A 7,821-nucleotide genomic window follows, 5' to 3' on the forward strand; every position below is an offset into this window, starting at 1 on the left:
CAGTGAATCTTTGAACCTGCAACTTCACATGTAAGCCCTCGCATAATCCTCCTTCTATCTCAAAGCTTGTTTCTCATCCTTCCCTCCAACTCATGCTTTCCTCCAACCAGACTCATTTATTTAAAGTTCTCCTTTCCTGCATGCTGTGTTGTCTTCCATTCTTTTCCACATACAGTCATGGGCCACATAACAATGTTTCACTCAATCATGGACCACATATATGACAGTGGTCCCATAAGATTATAGTACTGCATTTTGACTGTACCCTGTTAATGTTCAGATGTATTTAAATCCATTGTGTTACAATTGTATTGCCATTGTGTTACATTGTGTTACATTGTGTTACTACAGTATTCAGTACAGTCATATGCTATACAGAGTTGCAGCCTAGACACAATAGGCTATACTATATAGCCTAGGTGTGTAGTAGGCTGTGTCATCTAGGTTTGTGTCAGTACACTCCGTGATGTTTACACTGTGATGAAATTGCCTATCAACACATCTCTCAGAACATATGCCCTTTGTTAATCGACATGTGACTGTACTGTTCTCTCCCTTTTCTGTTCCCCCACATATTGCCTGAAACCCTAGCTTCTCCACCTAGCTGAATCCTTCCTGTCTTCTAGTTGTTAGATCAAACATCACCTTCTTCAGAAACAGTCCCCACCTACCTCCTTCCATCCTCAGCCAGGCTACAAGTTTCTCCTCTGTGTTGGGAATTCTCTGCTTGCATGTACCAAATTATTTATGTTATTGTTCTGATTCTGTGTCTATTTACTTCTATTTACTCCCCTAGAGATTGAGATCATGAATGGGGGTCATGTTAGTTTCCATACATCTGCAGCCCACTGACAGGTGAGTACTCAATAAATGGCTGCTGAATGAATAAATAGGAAACATGTAAATATTTTGAAAGAAAAGAAAGAAGAGCACTAGAAAAATGCTCAGTGCAGTGGCTCACACCTGTAATCCCAGCACTTTGGGAGGCCAAGGCAGGTGGATCACTTGAGGTTAGGAATTCGAGACCAGCCTGGCCAACACGGTGAAACCTCATGTCTGCCAAAAATACAAAAAATGTAGCTGGGTGTGTTGGTACCCGCCTGTAGTCCCAGCTACTTGGGAGGCTGAGGCAGGAGAATCATTTGAACCTAGGAGGCAGACAGTGCAGTGAGCCAAGAGTCACACCACTGCACTCCAGCCTGGGTGACAGAGCGAGACTCTGTCTAGGAAGGAAGGAAGGAAGGGAAGGAAGGGAAGGTAGGGAAGGAAGGGAAGGAAGGGAAAGAAGGAAGGAGGGAAGGAGGGAAGGAGGAAGGGAAGGAAGGAAGGAAGAAAGGAAGGAAGGAAGGAATTCATGAAATGCAAGAGAAAAGACTTCATCTAAATCTTTTAGATTAAGAAAAAATTCTGAATGAGACCTGAGAAACATCGTATCAAAGTCAGGGGGGTCTAAGACCTGCAGTGTCCTTCCTTCATCTCTTCCACTGGTTTTGATGCAATGATGTAGAAACCTACTGATGTAGCCTTTTCAAATTATTTCTGTTTATTATAAAAGTATTGAACACAACAAAAGATAATCCAATATAAAATTACCTGACATCTAAACTAGACCTTCCTGTTAATATACATACACCATGTCTTTGGGGTAGGAGTAAAAGGCCACAGTAGTAACCTACAGGTGGGATCCATGATTGTGCACTATCACCCTGTAGGTACGGGTGTGTGCTCTCACCAATCCACAAGTGCCTAGGCTCTCACTGGGGATTGGATTCAGTAGGAGGGCTCTCATTAGAGCAATATCAAAAACCTTTCTCCAGAGGCTCACCCTCCTAGCTCAGGCAAGGGGATGGAAAGAATGCATCCCTGCAGCAGAAGCAAGTATCATGAAGGTATGAACATCTGAGATCTTATAATTAATGGATACCTCTTGGTTGTCCTGGTTCTGTATATATATACTGTTTCTGTTACCCCAACCATACCGTTGTAAACCTTATGTATATGTAAACTAAGCAACCCCAAAGGATTGGTTTTAGCTGTAGTTTTTATGTATATACAAATTAGACAATCCAATGTCAATTCTGGATATGGTTAAGCATACTTCCAGAGTAGGCTTATTCGATACCCCCATGCGTGTGGCTAGAGTTTTACATATACATGAGTTAGGCAACCCTAGTATGTAGCTCCTAACAAGATGTGGTGCTTCCTTTCACTGGACACAAGCAGCTCTTATAGGTTAGTATGATAAAATAATGACACCAGAACTAGGACTATATAATCATACACATAGTCTATGCAGTGGAGGCTGTAACATACACCGTATAGTCTTCCCTCTTTTATGGAGAGAAGTATACATATGGTCTATTTCATTCTGCTCATAAAAGTGATAAAGGGAGCCAAAGGACTCGAGGCTCCTTCCCAGGTCTATGATACCTTGCATCGATCCTCAACAAAGTAGTTTCCTTTCTATCCTCCTTTATTTCCTGGTGGTACCAAGGGTATGAACTGGGATAGACAGAAAGGGTCTCTCAATGACAAGATCTGCTCCCATGACATAAGTTCTCTGCCCTTGACCACGTAAAACTTCTAATTGGCCCAATTTCTCTCCTTGATGTCTTAAGAGAAAAAAAGAAAAGCATTAAAAATCACAAGTCAGCAGGTTTATGGCCCATGTAAAGCAACATCTTTCTAAGAAGATGGAATCAATACCGATGCAACCCGAAGCCATACAATAGGAATATAAAGCAAGGAGATAGATTTCCCCAAGATTCATCTAGGACTATTAGTTTCATTTCTGTAGTTGGGCCTCGTATGTGAAAAGTCTCCAACAGGGAGAACTAGTCATCTAGAGATATAATATCCTAACTTTTCAAATACAGTCATGCATCATTTAATGATGGGGATATGTTCTATCAAATGTATCACTAGACAATTTCATCACTGTGCAAACATTATAGAGTGCTCATATACAGATGGCAGAGCCTACCACACACTGAGGTTATATAGTATAGCCTAGTGTTCCTAGGCTACAACCCTGTTAAGCATGTTAGTGTACTGGATACTGTAGGCAACTGTAACACAATGTTAAGGATTTGTATATCTAAACATAGCTAAACATAGAAAAGATACAGGAAAATTATGGCATCAAAGATTTCAAAATGATACATTTGTATAAGGCACTCACTATGAATGAAGCTTGCAGGACTGGAAGTTGCTCTAGATAAGTCAGTGAATGTGAAGGCATAGGGCATTACTGTAGTACTGTACTACAGTAGAACCCTACTCCAGACTTTATAAACACTGTACACTCAGGTTACATTAAATTTATAAAAATATTTTTCTTTTCTCAATAATAAATTAACCTTAGCTAACTGTAATTTTTTTGACTTTATAAACTTTTAATTTTTTAAGTTTTTGATTCATCTGTAATAACATTTAGCTTAAAACACAAGCACGTTGTACAGTTACACAAAAATATTTTCTTTTCTTTTTATTTTATTTTCTTTTTTGGAGACAGGGTCTTACTCTGTTACTCCGGTTGAGTGCAGTAGTGCAATCACAGCTCAATGCAGCCTCAACCTCCTGGGCTCAGGTGATCCTCCCACCTCACTCTCCCAAGTAGTTGAGACCACAAGTGTGCACCACCATGCCTGGCTAATTTTTCTATTTTCTGTAGAGATGGCATTTTGTCACGTTGCCCAGACTGCTCTTGAACTCCTGGGCTCAAGCAATCTGCCCAGCTAAGCCTCCCAAAGTGCTGGGATTACAGGTATGAGCCACTGCACCAGGCCTATTTTCTTTTTTATATTCTTATTCTATAAGCCTTTATCTATTTTTTAATTTTTTTTTAACTTTTTAAAATTATTTGTTAAAAACTAAGATACAAACACACACATTTGCCTAGGCCTCCACAGGGTGAAGATCATCAGTACCAGTATCTTTCACCTCCACATCCTGTCCCACTAGAAAGCCTTCGGGGCAGTAACACTCAGGGCACTATCATCTCCTATGAGAACAATGCCTTCTTCCAGAATACCTCCGAAAGGACCTGCCCGAGGGTGTTTTCATAAGGAAAAAGTGTACACAGTAAAATAATAAGAGGTATAGTAAATACATAAACCCATAACATAGTCATTTATCATCATCAAGTATCATGTACTGTACATAATTGTATGTGGTAGACTGTCACACATCTGGTAGCACAATAGGTTTGTTAATACCAGGGTCACCACAAACACAGGAGTGATACATTGTGCTTTGAGGACACAATGGCTATGACATCACTAGGCGATAGGAATTTTTCAGCCTGATTACCATCTTCTGGAACTACCTTTGTACGTGAGGCCCATTATTGACTGAAACAGCCTCTTGCAGTGTATGCCTGTACCTGCATTTACTACGGTAGGAAAATACACCACGCCCTGAGAATCCTGGGCCCACACTCCCTCAGACCTACATGGTTGTGGGGGTGTGTGGAGTAAAGAGGTCAGGAGGAGAACCAAGTCAAGGTATAAATATGGCACATCTTCCTAAAGCTCAATTTTCTTCAGAGATTTAGAGAGGAAAATTATGTATATGTATGGTATAAAAACAAAGTTGAACATAAAGCTACCCCTGCCTGCAGGTATCTGACATGGTTTGTTTTTTTTTTTTTTGAAACGGAGTCTTGCTCTGTCACCCAGGCTGGAGTGCAGTGGTGTGATCTCCGCTCACTGCAAGCTCCGCCTCCTGGGTTCACGCTCTTCTCCTGCCTCAGCCTCCCCAGTAGCTGGGACTACAGGCGCCCACTACCACGCCCGGCTAATTTTTTTTTAATATATATTTTTAGTAGAGACAGGGTTTCACCGTGTTAGCCAGGATGGTCTGGATCTCCTGACCTCGTGATCCGCCCACCTCGGCCTCCCAAAGTGCTGAGATTACAGGAGTGAGCCACCACGCCCGGCCGACGTGCTTATTTTTTATGAATGAAATGTCAACATCTAGTCTGGCTAGTGAAAAGATTCGGGAAGGAGAGGGTCATTATTGATGATGGAATGATGGAATGAATGGTGTTTAATGCAACATGTTCATGAATTTTTAAGATTAAGTAACACTATTTATTTATTTATTTATTTATTTATTTATTTATTTATTTTAGAGACAGGGTCTTGCTCTCTTGCTCAGGCTGGAGTGCAGTGGCGCAATAACAGTTCTCCACATCCGCAACCTGGGCTCAAGGAATGCTCCGGCCTCAGCATCCCGAGTATCTGGGACTACACATGCAGGTCGACACAGCTGGCTAATTTTTTTTGTAAAGACTAGATTTTGCCATGTTGCCTAGGCTGGTCTCAAACTTCTGGGCTCAATCAATCCTACCGCCTCTACTCCCAAACTGCTAAAATTAAAACCGCATGCATCCAGACAATGAAATACTCTTCAAAATTGTGAGTGTGCTGCAGACAATTTCAGGTTTTGACCCCATCCCCTACTCTTCCCAACCCCAATCAGGCTGGTGGTCACTCCCCTTTGCCTTAGGGTATTTTGCAGTGGAAAAGTTTAAGAAGTATTGAATCCCTATGGATTTTCAGAAACACTGAATGGGGGCTGAAACCAAAAGGGATATTTGTGTATACTTTAAATGTAGAGAAAATTTAACTAATCAGAACACAGCATCTCTCCATTCTAGAGTCTGTCCTTTCTGCTGCACCACGGCCTCTCCCCAACAACTCCTGCAAAAAGAAACCCACGCACAAATCCTCACGCCTCCAAGCATTCTGAGTCAGCAAAGCTTTATTTGCACTGATGATAATGTGCACTATACATGGACATATCCATCTACCCTGACATCTAACAAACCAGCCTGGGCACATCTGAGGATACAAAGATGAGTGTGGTGTTATCCCTACCCTGGAGAAATTCACAGGCATGTGAGGAATCCAGCTGTCAATTTTTAAAAGATTTTATAATGTGATAAATTCATTAAAAAGCCACAAAGTGCTGCAGGAGCAGAGAGGGGCAAAAAAAAAATTCCCTGCTCTACAAGGGCAGGGTAGTCACGGAAGATTTCTCAGATGAATCAGCATTGGGGGCTCCACACTTCCGGGTTTTTGCAGCAGCAAAGTGAGCCTCCTGGGTAGAATCAGATGTGCCCTAGAAATTCCTCTGCCAAGCTGATTCTTCCTCACACCCCTCCCTCACTCCAGCCCTAACTGCTCCCATTGCCTACACTTCCCTCACAGCCTATTTTCCTAACTTTTAAATTATATTATCATTGCAAAAGTATTTATTGAACATCTTCCCTGTGAAAGGCTGCCCTTGCATAGCTTTTAGTCTAACATTTAATACTCCCAAGACACATATTTTCTACTCCTACTTTACTCATTGAGGCCGACAGAGGATAAATTACTTGCCCAAAGTCATGGCCAGGATGTGGCTGTGCTGGGTTTCAGACCCAGATCAGTCTACACTCTTTCCACTGCACCCACTGTTTCCCTTGGTTATAAAGCTGCCCTTGCCTGTGGGCATTTGACATGCTTATTTTTATAAATGAAATGCCAGCACCTAGTCAACATCTAATAAAAAGATTCAGGAAGGAGAGGAGACGGTGATTTTTTATATTAGAATGGATTTTTTAAATTTTTTCTACTTTTACATGTTTCAAAAAAATTTCATCTCCATCCCTTTGTGGTTCAAGAGCGTGATGATTGGGTTTTCACGCTAATGTGTGAGAAGTGCCTCCCTCAAATCTTGTTTGACTCGACTTTAGCAAATTATGTCTGAAGTGAAAAAAAAATTATCTTAGTTTGAGAATGTATTATTTATAAATCAGAAATTGTGCATTATTTATTTATTTCTACTGAAAGAAGCAGTGCCATGCATAAGGAGATAACAGAGAAACCCAAATTAGGAGATGGGTAGGGAGAAAGCAGTGTAGAGTAAGAGAGAAAAAAAAAATCAGAGATATAAAGTGAGCATAAAGTGAGGCAGCTTAAAGGAAAAGGTCACACAGCCCAATCTTGATGTCCTTTGAAATCTAAAGACTCAGAAACAGTATCTAGAAAATGCTGATCTAAAGCCACGTGGGCATCCGACCACAAACCACATCTGGGAAATGTCAGAGAAGCAAGGTCCTCAAACCCTGAGTGCAAATGGCTCAACCAAGCAACCCCTCAGCGAGTGAAACTCTGAGTTCACAATACACAGTCATGCTCAAAAGAGTGCCCAGCAGCAGGGTTCTGCCCTTCCATGAGGTGGAGAAAGAGCTTTCATTTGTGTCTGTGGTCCTGTCAGCTCCTCCCAGCTTGGATGCAAAGCCAAAGCTGGTAACATGCTGCCCCACCCTGCTATACCCACCAGGCCCAGGGTGAGATTAGCGTTAGAGCGAGGGTGTGTGACTGGCCAAAGGAGGATGACAAAAGTCAACAAGCCAGGGGTCCAAACAGGAAAACACCCTCCCCTTGTGAAATCTCTGCCTTCTGTTATGTGCCTGAGGATGATCAGAGGCAGCACTTCCACTGCTGCCACTTTGTCAGAGAACATTTCTCAGGGCAGGTCTGCCGGGGCTTTCTGCTGGACTCCTCCTGCTCTGACTCAGGTGGCTCAAGAAGCCATCTCAAACTAAAGACCTGCTGATAGGGAAGCTAAATCTGATGTTTCAAACCCTCTTGGATTTCTACTCTATTTCTGTGAGGTCCTTTTCAAATCCATATGGGTTCATTAAATGCTCCCATAGACCTATGTGAGGAGGAAAAAATTAGTAAGGCAAACAAGCCACATCATTCTTTCTTCCGTAGCTGCCATATCAAAGGGCTGGTGGATGTAGTCATAGTTGCCATTTCCCAGGAG

General features: G+C 41.9%; 1 non-coding gene across 1 annotated transcript; it reads left to right on the forward strand.

Annotated features, from left to right (window-relative positions):
• Positions 1-6,652: 6,652 nt before the first annotated feature.
• LOC123572686 (small nucleolar RNA U13) lies at positions 6,653-6,758 on the forward strand. Its single transcript, XR_006697233.1, has one exon. It is a non-coding gene; the product is annotated as a small nucleolar RNA U13 (small nucleolar RNA).
• Positions 6,759-7,821: the final 1,063 nt, after the last annotated feature.

This window comes from Macaca fascicularis, chromosome 3 (genome assembly GCF_037993035.2).
Source record: "Macaca fascicularis isolate 582-1 chromosome 3, T2T-MFA8v1.1".
NCBI lineage: Eukaryota > Metazoa > Chordata > Mammalia > Primates > Cercopithecidae > Macaca > Macaca fascicularis.